The following is a 23,383-nucleotide window of genomic DNA, read 5'->3' as shown; positions in this document are numbered from 1 at the left end:
TACTCTCAAGTTCTGTGACACATTAGCAGGGCCACAACACAGTTATTAAACTTCTCATGTTCATTGAATATACGCAGTGGGTCCTTTTGGTGTAAAAACAAGTGAAAACAAATCTATTTGTCCTGCCTCTGTCCGTCCTAAGGGCTGTGGACACGTGTGAGCTGCGTGTACAACGTTAAAAAATCAGACGCACCCAGCTACGCTTTACTGCTGGCTTCGCCATTTGCTTTCCTTAATTGGGAAAAAAATACCTGCTCTGCCAGAGTTAATAACTCTGCTACTCTCAAGTTCTGTGACACATTAGCAGGGCCACAACACAGTTATTAAACTTCTCATGTTCATAGAATATACGCAGTGGGTCCTTTTGGTGTAAAAACAAGTGAAAACAAATCTATTTGTCCTGCCTCTGTCCGTCCTAAGGGCTGTGGACACGTGTGAGCTGCGTGTACAACGTTAAAAAATCAGACGCACCCAGCTACGCTTTACTGCTGGCTTCGCCATTTGCTTTCCTTAATTGGGAAAAAAATACCTGCTCTGACAGAGTTAATAACTCTGCTACCCTCAAGTTCTGTGACACATTAGCAGGGCCACAACACAGTTATTAAACTTCTCATGTTCATTGAATATACGCAGTGGGTCCTTTTGGTGTAAAAACAAGTGAAAACAAATCTATTTGTCCTGCCTCTGTCCGTCCTAAGGGCTGTGGACACGTGTGAGCTGCGTGTACAACGTTAAAAAATCAGACGCACCCAGCTACGCTTTACTGCTGGCTTCGCCATTTGCTTTCCTTAATTGGGAAAAAAATACCTGCTCTGCCAGAGTTATAATAACTCTGCTACCCTCACGTTCTGTGACACATTAGCAGGGACACAGCACAGTTATTAAACTTAGATTATTCATTCACTAGAGGCAGTGGGGCCTTTCGTTTTCAAAAAAGGGAAAAAATTATATTTGGCCTGCAGTCTTGCGCCAATTTATTTCCTGCCTGTGAAATCAAATCACTGGTAATACAGCATGCTGAGGGGTAGGGGTAGGCCTAGAGGACGTGGACGCGGCCGAGGACGCGGAGGGCCAAGTCAGGGTGTGGGCACAGGCCGAGCTCCTGATCCAGGTGTGTCGCAGCCGACTGCTGCGCGATTAGGAGAGAGGCACGTTTCTGGCGTCCCCACATTTATCGCCCAATTAATGGGTCCACGCGGGAGACGGTTATTAGAAAATGAGCAGTGTGAGCAGGTCCTGTCCTGGATGGCAGAAAGTGCTTCGAGCAACCTATCGTCAACACGCAGTTCTGCGCCGTCCACTGCTGCAAATCCGAATCCTCTGTCTGCTGCTCCTCCTTCCTCCCAGCCTCCTCACTCCACTACAATGACACCTGCTCAGGAGCGGGAACACTCCCAGGAACTGTTCTCGGGCCCCTGCTTAGATTGGGCAGCAGCGGTTCCTCTCCCACCAGAGGAGTTTATCGTCACTGATGCCCAACCATTCGAAAGTTCCCGGGGGCCGGGGGAAGAGGCTGGGAACTTCCGCCAACTGTCTCAACAACTTTCTGTGGGTGAGAAGGACGATGACGATCAGACACAGTTGTCTTGCAGTGAGGTAGTAGTAAGGGCAGTAAGTCCGAGGGAGCAGCGCACAGAGGATTCGGAGGAAGAGCAGCAGGACGATGAGGTGACTGACCCCACCTGGTGTGCAACGCTTACTCAGGAGGACAGGTCTTCAGAGGGGGAGTCAAGGGCATCAGCAGGGCAGGTTGCAAGAGGCAGTGCGGTGGCCAGGGGTAGAGGCAGGGCCAGACCGAATAATCCACCAAGTGTTTCCCAAAGCGCCCCCTCGCGCCATGCCACCCTGCAGAGGCCGAGGTGCTCTAAGGTCTGGCAGTTTTTCACAGAGACGCCTGACGACCGACGAACAGTGGTGTGCAACCTTTGTCGCGCAAAGCTCAGCCGGGGAGCCAACACCAACAGCCTCACCACCACCACCATGCGCAGACATATGATGGCCAAGCACCCCACAAGGTGGGACGAAGGCCGTTCAGCGCCTCCGGTTTGCACCCCTGCCTCTCCCCTTGTGCCCCAACCTGCCACTGAGATGCAACCCCCCTCTCAGGACACAGGCACTACCGCCTCATGGCCTGCACCCACACCCTCATCTCCGCTGTCCTCGGCCCCATCCAGCAGTGTAGTTCAGCGCACCGTCCAGCCGTCGCTTGCGCAAGTGTTGGAGCGCAAGCGCAAGTACGCCGCCACGCACCCGCACGCTCAAACGTTAACCGTCCGCATAGCAAAATTCATCAGCCTTGAGATGCTGCCGTATAGGGTTGTGGAAACTGAGTCCTTCAAAAGTATCATGGAGGCGGCGGCCCCGCGCTACTCAGTTCCCAGTCGCCACTACTTTTCCCGATGTGCCGTCCCAGCCCTGCACGACCACGTCTCCCGCAACATTGTACGCGCCCTCACCAACGCGGTTACTGCCACGGTCCACTTAACAACGGACACGTGGACAAGCACAGGCGGGCAGGGCCACTACATCTCCCTGACGGCACATTGGGTGAATTTAGTGGAGGCTGGGACAGAGTCAGAGCCTGGGACCGCTCACGTCCTACCCACCCCCAGAATTGCGGGCCCCAGCTCGGTGCTGGTATCTGCGGAGGTGTATGCTTCCTCCACTAAAGCACCCTCCTCCTCCTCCTCTGTCTCGCAATCAAGATGTGTTAGCAGCAGCATGTCGCCAGCAGTCGGTGTCGCGCGGTGTGGCAGCACAGCGGTGGGCAAGCGTCAGCAGGCCGTGCTGAAACTACTCAGCTTAGGCGATAAGAGGCACACGGCCCACGAACTGCTGCAGGGTCTGACACAGCAGACCGACCGCTGGCTTGCGCCGCTGAGCCTCCAACCGGGCATGGTCGTGTGTGACAACGGCCGTAACCTGGTGGCGGCTCTGCAGCTCGGCAGCCTCACGCACGTGCCATGCCTGGCCCACGTCTTTAATTTGGTGGTTCAGCGCTTTCTGAAAAGCTACCCACGCTTGTCAGACCTGCTCGTAAAGGCGCGCCGGCTCTGCGCACATTTCCGCAAGTCCCACACGGACGCTGCCACCCTGCGCACCCTGCAACATCACTTTAAGCTGCCAGTGCACCGACTGCTGTGCGACGTGCCCACACGGTGGAACTCTACGCTCCACATGTTGGCCAGGCTCTATGAACAGCGTAGAGCTATAGTCGAATACCAACTCCAACATGGGCGGCGCAGTGGGAGTCAGCCTCCTCAATTCCTTTCAGAAGAGTGGGCCTGGTTGGCAGACATCTGCCATGTCCTTGGTAATTTTGAGGAGTCTACCCAGGTGGTGAGCGGCGATGCTACAATCATTAGCGTCACCATTCCTCTGCTATGCATCTTGAGAAATTCCCTGCAAACCATAAAGGCAGCTGCTTTGCGCTCGGAAACGGGGGCGGTGGAAGACAGTATGCCGCTGGATAGTCAGGGCACCCTCCTGTCTATTTCTCAGCGCGTACAGGAGGAGGAGGAGGAGCATGAGGAGGAGGGGGAAGAGACAGCTTGGCCCGCTGCTGACGGTACACCGGCTGATTGCCTGTCATCCTTTCAGCGTGTATGGCCTGAGGAGGAGGAGGAGGATCCTGAAAGTGATCTTCCTAGTGAAGACAGCCATGTGTTGCGTACTGGTACCCTGGCACACTTGGCTGACTTCATGTTAGGATGCCTTTCTCGTGACCCTCGCGTTGCACGCATTCTGGCCACAACGGATTACTGGGTGTACACACTGCTTGACCCACGCTATAAGGAGAACCTGCCCGCTCTCATTCCCGAAGAGGAAAGGGGTTCGAGAGTGTTGCTATACCACAGGACCCTTGCGGACAAGCTGATGGTAAAATTCCCAGCCGACAGCGCTAGTGGCAGAAGGCGCAGTACCGAGGGCAAGGTAGCAGGGGAGGTGCGGAGATCGAGCAGCATGTACATCCCAGGCAGTGCAACAGTCTTTAAGGGCCTGGACAGCTTTATGGCTCCCCACCAAGACTGTGTCACCACTCCCCAGTCAAGGCTGAGTCGGCGGGAGCACTGTAAAAGGATGGTGAGGGAGTACGTAGCCGATCGCACGACCGTCCTCCGTGACGCCTCTGCCACCTACAACTACTGGGTGTCGAAGCTGGACACATGGCCTGAACTAGCGCTGTATGCCCTGGAGGTGCTTGCTTGTCCTGCGGCTAGCGTCTTGTCGGAGAGGGTGTTTAGTGCGGCTGGGGGAATCATCACAGATAAGCGTACCCGCCTGTCAACCGACAGTGCCGACAGGCTAACACTCATCAAGATGAACAAAGCCTGGATTTCCCCAGACTTCTCTTCTCCACCAGCGGACAGCAGCGATACGTAAGCAATACGTAGGCTGCACCCGCGGATGGAAGCTACGTTCTCTCTCACCATCCAAAACGGGGACATTTCTGCTTCATCAATCTGTGTCTAATATTCCTCCTCCTCCTCCTCCTGCTACTCCTCCTGAAACCTCACGTAATCACGCTGAACGGGCAATTTTTCTTAGGGCCACAAGGCTCACTCAAATAATTTTTCTAAACAATTTTTAAAAGTTTCAATGCGCTTAAAAGCGTTGGAACTGTAACTTGAACCAATTTTTCGTTACACTGGGCTGCCTCCAGGCCTAGTTACCACTTAAGCCACATTAACCAAAGCGATTAATGGGTTTCACCTGCCCTCTTGGCTGGCCATGGCCAATTTTTGGGATGTACATTAGTACTGTTGATACAGCAATTTTTGTGGGCCCTCGCCTACAGTGTAATCAAATAAATTTTTAGCCCACCTGCATTAAGCACGACATTACTACCTCAGCTGTGTTGGGCAATGCAATGAGATATTTCTATGTACCGCCGGTGGCTTCCTTGCACCCACCCAGGCAGTGGGTCCACAGGGAATTATAAATGCATCTGTTTCCACTTGTAAAGAACCCCAGTCTGACTGGGGCATGCAGTGTGGGCCGAAGCCCACCTGTATTACGCACGACATTACTACCTCAGCTGTGTTGGGCAATGCAATGGGATATTTTTGTGTACCGCCGGTGGGTTCCAGGGAGCCACCCATGCTGTAGGTGCACACGGAGTGTAACCTACATGTGTCCACTTGTAAAGAACCCCAGTCTGACTGGGGCATGCAGTGTGGGCCGAAGCCCACCTGTATTACGCACGACATTACTACCTCAGCTGTGTTGGGCAATGCAATGGGATATTTCTATGTACCGCCGGTGGCTTCCTGGCACCCACCCATGCTGTGGGTCCACAGGGAGTGTAACCTACATGTGTCCACTTCTAAAGAACCCCAGTCAGACTGGGGCATGCAGTGTGGGCCGAAGCCCACCTGTATTACGCACGACATTACTACCTCAGCTGTGTTGGGCAATGCAATGGGATATTTCTATGTACTGCCGGTGGCTTCCTGGCACCCACCCATGCTGTGGGTCCACAGGGAGTGTAACCTACATGTGTCCACTTCTAAAGAACCCCAGTCAGACTGGGGCATGCAGTGTGGGCCGAAGCCCACCTGTATTACGCACGACATTACTACCTCAGCTGTGTTGGGCAATGCAATGGGATATTTTTGTGTACCGCCGGTGGGTTCCAGGGAGCCACCCATGCTGTAGGTGCACACGGAGTGTAACCTACATGTGTCCACTTGTAAAGAACCCCAGTCTGACTGGGGCATGCAGTGTGGGCCGAAGCCCACCTGTATTACGCACGACATTACTACCTCAGCTGTGTTGGGCAATGCAATGGGATATTTCTATGTACCGCCGGTGGATTCCTGGCACCCACCCATGCTGTGGGTCCACAGGGAGTGTAACCTACATGTGTCCACTTCTAAAGAACCCCAGTCAGACTGGGGCATGCAGTGTGGGCCGAAGCCCACCTGTATTACGCACGACATTACTACCTCAGCTGTGTTGGGCAATGCAATGGGATATTTCTATGTACTGCCGGTGGCTTCCTGGCACCTACCCATGCTGTGGGTCCACAGGGAGTGTAACCTACATGTGTCCACTTCTAAAGAACCCCAGTCAGACTGGGGCATGCAGTGTGGGCCGAAGCCCACCTGTATTACGCACGACATTACTACCTCAGCTGTGTTGGGCAATGCAATGGGATATTTTTGTGTACCGCCGGTGGGTTCCAGGGAGCCACCCATGCTGTAGGTGCACACGGAGTGTAACCTACATGTGTCCACTTGTAAAGAACCCCAGTCTGACTGGGGCATGCAGTGTGGGCCGAAGCCCACCTGTATTACGCACGACATTACTACCTCAGCTGTGTTGGGCAATGCAATGGGATATTTCTATGTACCGCCGGTGGGTTCCAGGGAGCCACCCATGCTGTGGGTCCACAGGGAGTGTAACCTACATGTGTCCACTTCTAAAGAACCCCAGTCAGACTGGGGCATGCAGTGTGGGCCGAAGCCCACCTGTATTACGCACGACATTACTACCTCAGCTGTGTTGGGCAATGCAATGGGATATTTTTGTGTACCGCCGGTGGGTTCCAGGGAGCCACCCATGCTGTCGGTCGACAGGGACTTCACAATAGGGAGTTGTACCTGCCTGTGTCTATGAATTAAAAAGCCCGGTCTAACTGGGGCATGCAGACACCTTGACAGAATGAATAGTGTGTGGCACATAGGTTCCCCATTGCTATGCCCACGTGTGCAGCTCCTGATGGCGGTGGCACAGGATTCTATTTCTCATTGCTTCTGTACAGCATTGTGGGCTATCGCCCCGCCCCTTTTAAAGAGGGTCGCTGCCTAGCCGTGCCAACCCTGTGCAGTGTGTGCCTGCGGTCCCTCGTCATGGCAGACGCACTTCTAAATAGACATGAGGGTGGTGTGGCATGAGGGCAGCTGAAGGCTGCGCAGGGACACTTTGGTGTGCGCTGTGGGGGGGAGGGGGGGCGGTTGGGCAGCATGTAACCCAGTAGAAGTGGCAGTGGAGTGTCATGCAGGCGGTGATTGTGCTTTGTTGGAGGTAGTGTGGTGCTTAGCAAAGGTATGCCATGCTAATGATGGCTTTTCAGAAGTAAAAGTTGTTGGGAGGGGGGGGGGCCCACTCTCTTGCCGGTATTCTGGCTTAATAGTGGGACCTGTGAACTTGAGATGCAGCCCAACATGTAGCCCCTCGCCTGCCCTATCCGTTGCTGTGTCGTTCCCATCACTTTCTTGAATTGCCCAGATTTTCACACATGAAAACCTTAGCGAGCATCGGCGAAATACAAAAATGTTCTGGTCGCCCATTGACTTCAATGGGGTTTGTTATTCGAAACGAACCCTCGAACATCGCGGGAAGTTCGTTTCGAATAACGAACACCCGAACATTTTGGTGTTCGCTCATCTCTACTTGGCATGTATACGTGTGTAATACTTGCCAAGATAAAACATACGATTTTTTTTTTTTTTTTGTGCAAGAAATATGCGCACAGAAAAAACAAATGTTCATTTAGCCCGCAAGGTGTATCTCTTTAGTAGCAGTCAGACACAGGACTAATCCTGCATATTCATGAGCTGCAGCCTAGTCACAACCCACCCCGACCTCCAGCCAATGATTGTTAGCTCTCGCTCTCTCTCTGCATAGTAATAATTGATGGGGCTGTCAGAGTAGTATCAGGGTTAACATTGGGTATGAAAAATTTAACCATCAAAGCCTGATGTTTCCCAGACATTTTGGGTGACAAACATTTAAAAGGGGTTAAAGTACTGAGATATCCCTGTAAAATCAAGAGGAATCTCACTATACCCACTTGTTTGATCACTCATATATATAAAGGCATAAGTCAAAAAAGAGCAGAGACGGTGCTGTTCATTGCCGCTGCAAAGGAAAAATACTCAGCACTATATATCAGATGCTGGTTTCCTTTCCATTTTTATATTTTTCCAATTGGTCTTGCAAAAAGAATCTGCTATGCAATCCCAATGAGCCAAATCCAACATGGTGATCAAGTGGATGTAAACTTTATCACCAGATTCTTTGGAAAAACAATCTTTGCTTGTAATAGGAGACTGGATTGGGGGATATAATATATCACTGACATTATTTGGCACTGTTAGTGTTGAACGCTATTAGTTATCTTCTAAGTAGTGATAGATACCCTCTTGATCATAAAATAATCTCCTAGATGAGATATATACATATATACAAGCAATTGTTGAAACCAATTGAGAACACCATATAAATTTAATAGAGGTTTTATTATAGAAATAAAAAACGAGGCCTTCACGCATTTTAATTTATTTTCAAATAAAAGTTAAATTTTAATACTAGTGATTCCCTCAGTGATATTTGTTCTAGAATCCATTTTGGGAATTGTTCTGTCACGGTGACAGACGTAATAAGCAGAGAGCTGTCAGTTATTGGCTGGAGAATAGGGTGGGTGTGACTAGGTTGCAACTCATGAATATCCAGGACTACTTTAACTCCCTTTAAGCTTCAGAATGTACATTTACATCATAGAGGTTTTGGGGTTTATATTGAAGGGGATCAGTGGCCGATCCATACAATGCAGGTGCTGCGGTTTCTTACGTAACTGCTGTGATCAGCACCACCGCTGATCAGAGCTGTTAATCCTTTATATGCCGCAGTCCATTCTGACAGAGGCATTTGAATGCCCCAATCGCGGGGTGCTGTTCAGTTGCCATGGCAGCTAGGCTGTGGTAGGGCTTGAAACATTGCCTGTCAGATTGCGGCATGATGTAATACTGCGGTATTGCATCCTGTAATCAAACCATCGCAAGTTCTTGTTCCTTAGGGGGAACATTCCTGCGGTATTACATCCTGTTTGATTACAGGATGTAATACCGCAGGAATGATGGTTTGATTCCTTAGTAAAAAAAAGATGTTAAAATAAGTTTTAAAAAGTTTTATTATTGAAAAAAAACACAAGATAATTTAAAAAAAATGTTGTCATGTTTATAATAAAAAATCTAAATAAAAAAAAACATATTTGGTATCGCTGCATCCATAAAAGTCCGATCTATCAAAGTAATGCATTATTTATGGCGACGCCGTCGGAAAAGAAAAAAACAAAAACTCAGAATTGCTCTTTTTTTGGTCAACCCATTAAAAAAAAAAAAAAAGTAATAAATAGTGATCAAAAAGTCATATGTACTCTAAAATTGTACAATAGAAACTACAGGATGCCCCACAAAAAAATGAGCCTCCTTACAACTATATCAACCGAAAAATAAAAAAGTTATGGCTGTCAGAAAATGGCGGGAGACAAAGTTATTTTTGAAGACATTTTATATTTTAAAAGTAGTACAGCAAATAAAAAACTATAAATTCAGTATTGTAGTAATCGTACTGACTCGAGTTGTGACTCCTTTACATTTCCTACTTAGGACCTAAAGAATGGTCGTGCCAAATTTCATGTTTGTACGACATAGGGAAGTTAGAGAAGTAGATTAGGTACATTACACAGGGGTGCCAATACTTTTGCAATTAGCATTAAATAATCAAGTTTTGACCCCTTTACTTTTCTTATTTAGGACCTAAAGAATGCTCCTGCCAAATTTCATGTTTGTACGACTTCGGAGGAAACACCAAAAATGAAAAAAAAAAAAATGACGGGGCTGTATCGGGCGTTTTAAGGCATAAAGTATGTCAGTGTGGCCACATGGAGAATAAATAATTTTGTAAAACACAGTTTAAAGAATTTAACTTAAAACATCAAATGTTCGTTACAGCGAATACAGTTGCAACATTTCTTAAGTACCACCATATCTTATACTATTCTAAGATTTTGTTCTACAATATAAATGACGGAGTATGTACCTACACAGAATTTTTCGCATAACCTTAATTTAATTACAAAGCATTCTCAACTTACAAACTGATCTTTGATAAGAGACGTGTGAAACAAACGGCAAGAGACTAGAATCAATATTTCGCACAAACATCAACTCTATAGTAGTGACACCCAATGTAGTAGGTGATTTGATAGGCATATAATCTAAATTAAAATGTTTTTTCATAAAGCTAAGAGCCTTAAAATTTTATCTGGCATCTACATTAAAGTCACCAAATAATATAATTGGCACATCAGTATCCACCTCCATGTTGTCACTGATCAGTCTAGTTGTTGATGAATATTTGATCATCGCACAGAACATTTCTTTATCAGATACCGGCACATCAGGATGAATGTTAACACTGCCTAGTATAAATATCGCCATTATCAGTGTCAGTCGTCTATAAATGACCCAGCTGTAATAATGGTAGTCGCAGTGATACAAGTCGCTCTGTGATCATATCGAGTGGTGGTAAATCTGGTTTCATGGGTAGTGAAAGCCATTAGATTTTGATGATGGTGGCATTTTGTTTCTTGGTCAATTTGTTCTACTACACAGCATGAAATCATTCACATTGGACTGAGGAAACCCGCGATGAAGCAAAGATATCACACTAGTGTTCAGTGACTGCTTCAAGTCCTTCTTGAACCAGAGTCTATTACAGACTACACAAATGTCCAATTTCAATGATTATGCATACAGAACGAACATGTCTATTAGCATTGTACCAAATTCTTGCATGTGTATCGCATTTGGTGCACTTGCTGTTGAGGTTACTGGTTGTGGCTCAATATCGACCTCCTTGGGTAAATTCTATCACTCGATGATGAAACATTTATGTTATCAGAAATGCTATTTGCATCAAACTAAACGGTGGAAATACTTGGCGCATTCATATCAGGCACTTGTTCACCTTGGCAGCGCTATGCCTCAATTTTGAGGCACTCTCACCAAGCCCGTTGACGCTCAGCATTGGATATTCGGGTCTTCTTGGACTCCCCATGTCTTGATCTTGCTTCGGGTTGTTGTATTCGGTAATTCTTCTGGTGTTTATTATGCATACACGATATTTGGATATTTTATAATTTTTATAAAATTTCCACACTTCAAAAGCCGACATCTAAACAAGTATTAAATACGGAGGTTTTATTTATAACCTCTTTTTTTAAAAAGCGCCAAAAGGCAAAACAAATGACACCTTAAACATTGTGCACGCACAATGGAAGCCGGACGTAGATTAAATTAATGTGCTCCACTGCACACACATTCATGACTCAACTTTGCGCTGCGATTGCATCAGCTGATGACATTAGCGCAAGGTTAATCAGTATCTTAAACATGCTTTGTTTAATCCCCTAGTGAATGTGATATTGATTTATGTATCAATTATTAATAGTTTTTAAGCATTTCATGATCAACGTTTTTCCTGACACTTGGGAATTAAATGTAGCACCCCGGTTTTGAAACGTAAAGGCCCATTTTGTTTTCTGTTTTTTAAATAAAAAAACTGAAGCAAACTGGACCCATAGAGAGCAATACATTTTTTTTCTCTCGGGATTCAGTGTGATTCTGTTCGCTTTCAGTTTTTCTGAATGGAAAAAAAAGCAACTTGCACTGTTAGGGCTCCTGTCCACAGGCGTTGCGAAATCCCACGTCGAATGTCCACCGTCGGAGCTGCCGCCCGGGAGCAGGCGCCTGCAGGCGGATCTCCATAATCAGCCTATCTGATAGATAGGCTGACCGCAGAGAATCGCTGCAATTCGCAGCATGCTGCTAATTGCCGGGCGCGAGCTAAGAATCGCTATGATTCTTCACACATGGACAGAGGGGGGCGCTCACCATAGTAACGCTATGGAAAGAGTGCATTGCGTTCCCTGCAGCCGGATTATCGTCGCGGGGCACGCAATTCAAAACACCTGTGGACAGGCAGCCTTATTGTTCCTGTCTAAAAAATAAAGCACCTTTTCATTTTGTTTTTTGCATTACAGTTAATGATAGAGGTAAGTAAACTGCAGGGCCTCCATCTGCCTTCAGTGTTGAAAGGATCAATTTTATCAATACATAGCAAAGCAAAACAATAGGTGATCTCAGAGGGTCAGGGAAGGGGAGAAAAGAGAAACTTGGGAGAGGAGGGAGAAGCCCAGCCACCACTCACTAGCCAGGTGTGTGTATTGTGGGCATTGTGCTAGGATGGAGGAAGAACCCACGCCAGACCTCCCAGAGTGAAGCTTGTGGAGTGTGCAATAATCTGCATATTAACCCCTTAGTGACGGTCATATAGTGTTTTTACATCCTGCCGCAGGACGTGTATGAAGGGAGATCACGGGGCGACCTCCCTTCATACATCCCGGGTACAGATGCTTCTTATGGCCAACTCCCGGTGGCAACAGCTGCAATGAGCCCCGTTGCCCATCGACGCCGTTAACCCTTTAGATGACGCTGTCAATGAGCTTGCAGGGAGCCGTGCGGGTATCATGGCAGCGAGGGGACCTTCTGAAAGGCCCCAGGGCTGTCATGGCAGAATGACTATCACAGAGGGGTGGCTTGATAGACTGCTTGCCTGATCGCAGTATGATGTAATGCTATAGCATTACATCATACTGCAGGAGCAAAGAAAGCATTGTAAGTTGTCCCTTCTTGGGACTAAAAAAAAAGCAAAAATAAGAATAAAGTTTTAACTAAATTATTTAAAAAAAAGTAATAAAAGTTTAAAAAACAAAACAAAACCCTTTTGTGATATTTATAATAAAAGAATCTAAATAATCAAAAATACATATTTGGTTTCACCGCATCCATAAACATCGGATCTATTAAAGTCACGCATTGTATTCCCCAGCAATATGAATGTAATCAGAAAAAAAACAAACCACAGAAATGCGCATTTTTGGTCACCCTGTTTCCAAGAAAAAAAATGCAATAAAAAGCAATCAAAAAGCCGTATGTATTCCAAAATAAAAAAAGCTATTGTGCGCAGAAGATGGCACAGAAAATAATAAAAAAAAGCTTTGAAAAAAAAAATACAAAAGTAGTGCAAAAAAAAAAAAAAAAAGCAATATAAGTTTGGTATCGTAGTAATCGTACTGACCCATAGAATGAAGTTATGATGTCATTTTTGTTGCAGTTTGTGCGCCATAGAAACAAGACGCACCAAAAGATGGCGGAATTTCATTTTTTTTCCGTTTCTCTCCACTCGTAACGTACTGAAACTTTTTAAAAATTCTATGGTACATTAAATAGTACCATTGAAAAATACAACTCGTCCCACAAAAAACAAGCCCTCATAAATAAATAAAGGAGTTATGATTTTTTTTTAAAAGGGGGAGGAAAAAAACAAATAGAAATAAACGCTCCACCCCAAAAAAGGTATTTACATGCATACATGAGTTCTGCTTCAGTTTGTAATCTGTCTACATTCAGGTAAAAATTGATCAGTTTTAAAAATACTGCAAATGCCGATGTGGGACCACCCTTTCCCCAAGGCTGCATGAATGAAAAATTTAAGGGGCTATATCTGTGCTCAACAATCAGACCAAGGATCTGTATGGTCTTTGCTTGCGTCCTATGACCTCTGGTCTTTGCCTACAACCTTTGATGGCTCTGCCTGTAGCCTTTATGACTCTGCACATCTCTAAATAACGCCACGCTTTTCGAGCGCTGTCTGTTCTATTTTTCTGCATTAAAAAGCCCTGTACCAGGCTTTCAAAAACGCCACTCGAAATGGAGGTAAAATGCCGCGGTTTCGAGTGGCGTTTAACTGAAGGCATGTGTGAGTGGCTTCTATTTGACTTTTGGACTTCATTTACTTTTAATGCAACACTGCCCTCTAGTGCTCTTATGAGACAAACACAAGTTTGTTAATTGAAAGTAGATGTCAAAGTAGCAAGACCCAAATTGTACAGTCCCGGAAATTGTTCACCGTACAGCTGAGATGTGGCCGCTATGTAACCAACAGCTGTGGTTCACTGAGTTAAAGGTTAAATACATCTTTGCACTCCTTTTTAATTAATGAGCCTTTGGAAATTAAGACATTTTGTAATTGGTTTTCATTAAAAATGTCTTATTGTTTGGTTTCTAGGCTTGTTTTCTTTTCCGAGGCGCTGCAGATATGTCTTCCACGCAGGAAAAGCTAACATCATTATTTATTACAGTCACTCCAAGTCATTAGTAAAGAAAGATTTAAAAAAAAGACGTGATATGGCTGGGGGGGGAACCTTATTATAGGGGGCTGTATGACAATGTGGGGAGATGCTGATCATCTCACCAGCCCCCATGTCCTAGTATGTTGCATCTTCCATTACAAGTATTGTTATGCTCTGCTATCCTTCCAAATCATACTACAATTAAGCTGGTCTCAGATGATTGGATTTCAATTGCGGAATCCATGATAGTCACCCGCGCAAACAGTCTGCAGTATTCCGCACACATTGAAAAACTAGAGCATTTGTGCAGTCGCTCAGATAGCAATCGCTCAGATGTCCACGAGCAGATTTTAAATTGCAGCATGTTCTATTTTCTGGGGAATCCACATGGATGGCTTCCATTGAACTCAATGGAAGCCGTACGACCCGTGGCCCATCCGTAATTGACATCGCAGATAGGCTGCAGGTACCCAGGTACCCATGAGATCGGGAAAAACAAAAATTTAAAAAAATAAATTAAAAAGCTGTGCTGCGCATGACCAACGGTGAGCGTCCATGGTCATCAGCAGAGAAGAAGGTACGCGGGGTCGCAGGCCGTGATCACAGCTGGATTCTGCTGCGGGCCTTAGGCTACTCTCACATATGCGGTCGACAAAACGCTATGATTTTACTTTAGTTTTCGGACGCAAGTGCCTACCTCTGACAGTGAGTTTTAGGGATTTCCATAAAAAGGGGTTTTATTGCGGAAAAGTAGAAAAACCTAAAAAAAATATAAGAATTTCGTTATCATTGTAATCCTACCGACCCTTAGGAAAAATGTATTGTGTCATTTAGGGCTTATTCACATGGGTGCATATCAGCCGGCTTTTCACACCCGGCCGATATATGCTGCCCCTCTGATGCATTGGCAGTAGCTACATAGATTCCTATGGTAGCCTATGCTAGCTGCCTGAGAAGGGAGGTGGGAGGGAGTTTAGCAGGGTGACTGCTAAACTCCCTTACCCATCTCTTCGCTCCTTGCCGCTGTTTGCAATGTGATGGGCGGGATTGGGGTGGAGCTAAGCTCCACCCACTCCCATTGCTGGCTGCAGACAAGGGGCGGGGAGGGAGCTTAGTTCTGCCCCTGTCTTGCCCCCTCCTATTGCAAAAGTCCGGAGGGGAGGAGAGGAGGTGAGCTGGCGAAGGGAAGGTCTCCTCAGGCCCCACTGCATTGCAGCCTCGTCGTATATGCACCGGACCCTTTGCCGTTCAGGCATTTTTTAATGGCGCCGGTGAGCGCACGTAAAACGTATGTGTCCGTGTAAATGGGCCCTTGTGCTGCATGATTAACACTGTAAAAAAAAAAAATCTATGGCAAAATTGATGTGTTTTCTCTCCCTGCTATCATAAAAAAATAATAAAAAAGTTTTACAATATAGTGTATGTACCCCAAAAATGGCACCAATAAAAACTCCAGTGCGCCACAGAAAAAGCAAGCCCTTATACGGCCGTGTCGACGGAAAAATAAAAAAGTTATGGCTTTTGAAAAATGGGGAAGAAAATCCCCCAAAAATCGTTGCATCCTTAAAGGGGTTGTCTCGCGGCAGCAAGTGGGGTTATACACTTCTGTATGGCCATATTAATGCACTTTGTAATGTACATTGTGCATTAATTATGAGCCATACAGAAGTTATTCACTTACCTGCTCCGTTGCTGGCGTCCTCGTCTCCATGGTGCCGTCTAATTTTCAGTGTCTAATCGCTCGATTAGACGCGCTTGCGCAGTCCGGTCTTCTCCGTGTTGAATGGGGCTGCTCGTGCTGGAGAGCTGCTCCTCGTAGCTCCGCCCCGTCACGTGTGCCAATTCCAGCCAATCAGAAGGCTGGAATCGGCAATGGACCGCACAGAAGACCTGCGGTCCACCGAGGGTGAAGATCCCGGCGGCCATCTTCGCAAGGTAGGTAAGAAGTCACCGGAGCGCGGGGATTCAGGTAAGTACTATCCGTTTTTTTTTTTTTTCAACACATGCATCGGGTTTGTCTCGCGCCGAACGGGGGGGCTATTGAAAGAAAAAAAAAACGTTTTGGCGCGGGACTACCCCTTTAAGCCTAAAATAGGCCATGTCCTTAAGGGGTTAAGGGGCTACTGCCTGTTAATATCAAACAAGTAGTGATGTCAGCAACTCCCTATTCCTAATTTATTGATCCCAAGTACTGTAGTAAAAAAGTGCACCATTTCATCTGTGACCGGCCATGCAGCTTACCTATAAATCGTGCCACCATAACCATGAAGAGTCAGTAGCCACTTAACTCATTAGTGAGTCGCAGCTTTTGGCCACATCTCAGCTTCGCAGTGAACATTCCCGGCCCCGTACCAGAAGGCGCGTGTATTGTTTGTGCAGTAATGTCTAACTGCCAGAGGGAGGCTGTGTTTGTCCAAGTTCTAGGTTTTCTGTGACTGAAGTTTCCGTGTGAAGTGCGCAGTATGCCGTTACAGGTGCTGGTTGGTATATCCCTTAATGCGGAGGCTGTGGCTCATTAGCTTCTCTTTACCAAGGTGGAGTTCTCATCTGAAGATCCCCTCCCCGTGCCATGGTGTATATATAACTGCATAGGTGAAAAGTACCGTCAGCGAGCCGGCACCAACATTCATGGCAGCGAGTATGTCAATCTTAGCAACAGATTTGGGTCAGAAAACCTGCGGATTTCTGACAAAGATTTAAATGGAGAGGATGAAATCTGCAACAAGTAGCTGCGGATTTGGAGAGCAAATTTCGGGGTGTTTCACACGGTTGTATTTATGCTGCGTATTACGTGTGCAAATAGAACCCATTGACTTCAATGGGTCCATTCAAATGAGAGCGTTTTGTTCATGCAATGTGCAATGGTGTAACATGCTCTATCTTTAGCGCATGGGCGTAGCGCAAGAGGCCATTGAAACCAGTGGGCTTTTGCGGTACTTGCGTAAATGCGTGTGACAAAAGCTGTGTATTTGCGGCACCTGCATGTACAAAATCAATTTGATTGTGTGCATTTGTGTGTGCAAAAATGCAGTGAATTTGCGCACACAAATTTATGCCAGAGCCAGTGGAATAAGCCGGTGTAAGCGCATTTCCGTTGCACAAACGTGGCGTATTTGCCCAATAAAAATGTGCTTGCACCCGTGTGAACCCGGCCTTCCACACCGGATTCTGCACGCAGAAAAAAAAAAAGCAAGATACACGACAAATCTGCAACCGTAGCGGATCTTACCCACAGAAACACTGCAGATCTTCCACGCTGTGCAAACACGGCCTTAGATTCCATGATCAACGGAGACCCCAGGACCTGAGGGCGAGGGCTCCCTTTGTCAACCAATCTGTGGCCCTCAGGGCCGTCGCCGGCAAGTCACTTGTGATAACAAGAGGATTCAGTAAAACTATTATTTATTGGATAAACTTGATCATATAAAAAATATATACATATTTGATATTGGTGCTACAGATACAGTAAGCCCAAACTCCTGTTTTTCCACATTACGACTCACTTATAAAAGGACTTATGTAGAGAGTAACTAGTAAGAACAAATTCACTGTAGTAAACCAGTGACATCACACTAGATTATGTGGCACAACAGTTCATATTTTCTATTTTGAAGATGTAGTTTGTTCGATTTCTACTTCCCAGCTCTCTTTAGCATTTCCATAATCATAACATAAAAAAAATAAATTATGAACGGATGAAACAACATAATACTACTCATTCCGTAAAAAAATATGCCCCTATATAGTTATATTAACGGAAAACCTTTCCCATCACAATTTTACCTCCAACACTGACTTCATCTCGGATTTCTATCTATTTCTATTGGAAACCAGGATGAAACAATTGTGCTTAAAGGGGTTTTCCAGGCAGTGCCAACTGTCTGTCAGGATACAGTGGCATCAGAGCGGAATCTGTAGCTCCAAGCCGTGTAGTGCCCACCACTTGTAACTGCAGGCGCAGCCCTCATTGAAGTCAATAACTGCAGGCTATGGTCCCATTGACTTCAGTGGGAGTTGCAGCTGCTGTTACAAGCGGTGGCCACTACACAGGGGTTGAAGCAGCGGCTTCTGCTTAGACACCGATGTATCCCAGCTGTAACAGCGGGATCTTCCTAGAAATGTTTGTCCATCTGTCTAGGTGGATAGAAAAGAGTCATTCTCGCACAAAAAAAACATGCGAAAAGGAAACTGAAGGGGGCGCTATGGTTTCTGTCCGCGTGCAGCTTTCTGTATAGATGGAAACACAAGACAGAACTGGTGCTGGAGGTGAAATTGTGGTGGGAAAAAGCCGTAGGGACCTTTCAGATGGAATAGGCCACACGAAGCACTGTGGTAAATTCTGCCCCAAAATCCGCAGGCTATCTACAGACTTTGATGCAGAAATTAAACTGGCCTAAAACCTGCCTGCAATTCCGCATCAAAATCTGCAGCTAAACCTGCGTATTTTAGTGTGGAATTCTGCAGTTGCGAATTTGACTGCAGTGTAACGGCATCACTTGTGAAAGGTCCCATAAAATAAGACTAGATTAATAGTAAGGTCCTGAAAAGCCGCTTTAAGGCTGCCTACATAGAGCAATATCGAATGAAGAAACTCGACCAGATATCACACTTGCCAACATGCGTTTTCCCTGGGAAGCAAAATGTTTTTTGGCTTAAAAACAACTTCAGTAAAGTAGCGATTCTCCGGCTAAAGGTTTGCGAGCCTTAAAGGAACTGTATCATCAGACAGTGACATATCATATACATACAATGACGTTTTATACAAATCACATTTTAGTATTACATGTTCTTTTAACCCCTTCATGACATGGCCTATTTTGGGCTTAAAGAGGCAACGATTTTTGACGGATTTTCATCTCCATTTTTCAAAAGCCATAACTTTTTTATTTTTCCGTCTACGTGGCCGTAGAAGGGCTTGTTTTTTGCATGGCGACCTGTAGTTTTTATTGGTGCCACTTTTGGGTACATAGACTATATTGTAAAATTGTTATTAATTTTTTTATGATAAAAGGGAGAAAAAACGCATCAATTCTGCCATAGATTTTTTTTTTTTTACAGCATTAATCATGCAGCATAAATGACAACTTTTTTTTCTGCGGGTCGGTACGATAACAACGATACAAAAATTCTTATATTTTTTTAGGTTTTTACACTTTTTTTGCAATAAAACCCCCTTTTTTTGGAAATCTTTTTTTTCCTATATCACTGCATTCAAAGTCCTGTAACATTTTTATTTGTCTATGTACGGAGCTCTATGAGGGCTTATTTTTTGCGAGACGAGCTGTAGCTTTTATTGGTACCATTTTGGGGAATATACGGCTTTTTTGATAACTTTTATTGCTTTTGGGAGTCAAAAAATGCAATAAAATGCGTTTTTTAGCGTTTTTTTACGCTTTTTGCCGTACAAAATAAAAAGCTTCTTCAACTTTTTGTTTCACATCGTTACGGACGCGTCAATACCAAATATGTGCCATTGAATTTTTTTTTATGCTAATATTAGAAAAAGCACAAAAAAAGTTTTTTGAACTTTTTTTTTTTACATTTTTCTTTTTTTTTTTTTACACAATGTGAGTCCCTCTAAGGGACTTACAGTACTTATGATCGCTATGATAAGGCATGACAGGGCTACTGCCCTGCCATGCCTTATCGCTTATACAGCGATCATAGGCATTGGCACTACAGGACGCCAGTGTCTGGCGTCCTGTTGCCATGGCGACAGACTGGGCTCTCGTGATAACATCGCGAGAGCTGGCTGGAGACACAGAGGGAGCACGCTCCCTCTGTGAACTCTTGCCCTGCCGTGATCTCCGATTCCTTCCCCCCCCCTTCCCCGCTGTTGCAGCGTGATGCCGGCTATCACTGATAGCCGGCTCCTGCTGCGGGATAGCGCAAGATCAGTCATGATCTCGACTGATCTCGCGCTATCCCGATGACGTAAGGGTACGTCATTTTGCGCAAAGTACCAGCCTGCCATGACGTACCCTTATGTCGTGGAGCGGGAAAGGGTTAATTCGGCGCTTTTTATTTTTTTCCTTTTACACTGACTACAGAGCCTAATAGACTTTTGTTCTATATAGTCCCTGTTCTACAGAGAACGTTCCCTTTAGAGGGAATACCTTGCGGGAAAAAGTGCCTGGCATGTGAGGGATTCCAGAGACAATGCGAAAGATAATTTCGCCCGGTGTAAAATACCCCTTCGATCACAGTCAGAATTACACTTAACATCTATATGTAGATAACATAATATCTACCATTTACAATAGGTATAAGCTGTGACTACTCCCCTCTCTACAGAATGACTTCTGCACAGGTCACAGAGCATGTCTAGAACAGTCTCCATAGTCAATGCGTCCCCTCCTGTCCATTGTGTGAATGGACCATGAAGCTGCTGTAAAGCATCTCTAAATGCTGTTACACGTAGCTCAGGAAAGATGGCCGGCCCGAAAGCCATGTGTAAACAGCAGAATAAATGATTGATTATACAATCAGAAAATAAAAACAGTTTACAAAAATGTAATCTATGTTTCTCTACCTGACTTTAATACAACAAAATGGTGAAATAGTCACTTTAAGGCCTCATGTCCACGGGGAAAATCAGATCCGCTGCAGATTCTCCATGTAGAATCTGCAGCGGGTCCCTCCTGCCCCGCGGACATGAGCGCTGAAAATAGCAATTTAAAAGTATTTACCATCCGGCGCGGGCGGAGAAGATCAGCTGTTCCTCACGGCCGGATCTTCATTTTCGGCCGGCGGATGAATTCCTGACGCCGGCGGCACGTCGCCGGCACGTCGCCGACGTGCCGCGCGCATGCGCCGGGCACATCCGCCGAGCCGAAGCAAGGAAGATGCGGCCGTGAGGAACAGCTGACCTTCCCCGCCCGCGCCGGATGGTAAATACTTTAAATTCCTATTTTAGGTCTCCCGCGGATCCGGACGGCTTCCATAGGCTTCAATAGAAGCCCGCGGGAGCCGTCCCCGCGGGAGACCCGCACGAAAATGGAGCATGGTCCGGATTTTTCCATGCTCCATTTTTTTTTAAATCCCTTTTATTGACGATCCGCGGGTATTTATCTACCCGCGGGTGGTCAATGCATCCCTATGGGATGCGGATCCGCATGCGGGAGATCCGCTGCGGATCTTAAATCATATTTTGCCCGTGGACATGAGCCCTAAAAGCAATTAACAGAATAGCTCATCCACTTATTACCTGGCACTACAACATGAGGCAGAAGTGTACAATATGGAAAGAAACAAGAGATTAAAGGCCGGGCTCACACGAACGTATTTACATTGTGTATTACGTGCACAATGTACACCCGCAGAATACACAGTAGATGGAGTACATTGATTTTAATTGTTCCACTTGTGTATATTTAATGCGCATGTTACGCGTGTAAAAAAGATCACAGCATGTTCTAATTTACAGCATAATGCGAGCGCAAGAACCCTACTGTTCTCTGCAATTACATGTACTGCATGTCCTATAGGTGGATTTACAAAAGAGTGAAGTGTACAGCAGGTCCACAGTATTCTTATATAGACGGGCGTATATCGGTCGGGTTTTCACGCCCAGACTATATATGCTGCCCTTCTCTGCAAGGGGAGGAGGTGGGACGGGCCAAGATGGAGTACTCTGCCCCATCCTTCCCATTAAAAACAGTAGCGAGGGGAGGAGAGGGGGCAGGAGCTCAGTGCACTGCTCCTGTCCCGCCTCCTCCCCTTGCAAAGGGCAGCGTATATCGGCCGGGCGTGAAAACCCGACCTATATACGCCCATCTAAATAAGCCCTAAATCTGCATCTAACTTGGATTAATTGCTATTAAAGCCCATTTAGATGGGCCGAATGTCGGGCAAATGATGCCCGACACTCGTCCCTGCAAGTACTTGCTCACGTGCTTTTGCACAGGAGCATGTATTGTTGCTTCACAGCGCTGTGGCTGCAGCAGATATTGCTCCTCGCTCTCTCCCGCCCCTCTCTATTCACTTAACATAGCAGCTGTTCAGTACTGAACGGCTGCTATTTACACTGAACACTCATCATTCAGGATTTTATGCAGCTTAATTCATTCCGTCTAAATGGGCCTTTAGAGCTTCAGGCAACAGAGTCTCCAAACAGCCAGGGAGATAGAATTGTTACTGACTGGCATACTGTAGCTATTGTTGCTATGGGCAAGTCTTCCATTTTCCCCATTCCACTAGCTTTTATAAATTTCCCCACTCATTTATATAGAAGAGTGCTGTGGACACGCTCTGTAACTGTGCATGAGTTGTCTACTTCATCGGTTGTCAACAGTGCGATTGTGTTCTCTACCTCAAACTTTATAATAGAGGTTACTGCTAATTGTAATCCTGCTCTCTGATGAAGACCCCTTAACACAGTGTACATGGCACAACATTACATAGTAATATGGCCCTTTAAAACGGGGCAACAGTAGGCTAAATGACTGCATGAACGCTGAGGTCAGCACTACGTTTAGACAGACTTCACTGATAGATAGCTGGTTTCTCGTTCAGCGCTTCACCTATGTGAATTGTCCAGCGGGGAGCGTTTACACATAAAAACGACATGCGAACGAATAGTGAGCAACCTAATAATTTTTTTTTTTTTTTCATTTATACTGCACGATTATGGCTCAAATTTGTTTGTTTGAATGAATTTTAAGCTATAATCGGCCCATGTAAATGGCCCATTAGCCTATTCTGAGGTCTCAGTGGCCAATATTAAAGGGGTTTTCCCAAGTTAATAAAAAATAAAGGACCCATCCAAAACATGTTACAATATTGCAACACGGGATGAGCCGACTGAAGTGGAAACATTTTTTTTCTTCTAGTTCCTGTACTCCCAGGAGAGCTTGTTGCTATCGTTTATGCTCCGCACGCCGACGGGATTGTCGTGTCAGCCATGTGCCCGGTTTTGAGACATCACTGAGCCCGCTTCAGGAGGTTACATCACCGGTCACATGACTCGCCAAGAAACAGGTGAAGGGGAGCGTCTAGCACACAGTTAGCGCTTTGAAAAGTTAGTGCAGGCATGCCTGGGGAATTACTGGACACAAACTCAGAAAACCCCTTTAAATGTTTGTTTTTTTCCCCTAAAATAGAGAAAGGCTGCAGAGATTTTTCGCATATACACATGCCTACCTGAGCAAACATATACAGTGTTTGCATAGCTAATATGGGAAATAGCGAGAATGTCAAATGATTATCTTTATGTGTAAACGCTCAGCATTTCAAAGCAGAAAAGTCAACATGTGGGGCCTGGACAGCGCCTCTATATGTCGTGACCCGATGAACCTATAATGCTTCACAGATGGTGATGATTGAAGCAGTCAGAGTGGTGTAGAAAGAGGAAACCCCGTCCCTATGCAGGGACACTAGGTGAGAGCATGCATGGAATAA

The sequence above is a fragment of the Eleutherodactylus coqui genome, chromosome 6, assembly GCF_035609145.1.
Source record: "Eleutherodactylus coqui strain aEleCoq1 chromosome 6, aEleCoq1.hap1, whole genome shotgun sequence".
Taxonomy (NCBI): domain Eukaryota; kingdom Metazoa; phylum Chordata; class Amphibia; order Anura; family Eleutherodactylidae; genus Eleutherodactylus; species Eleutherodactylus coqui.
Note: the sequence above shows the minus strand (reverse complement) of the source record.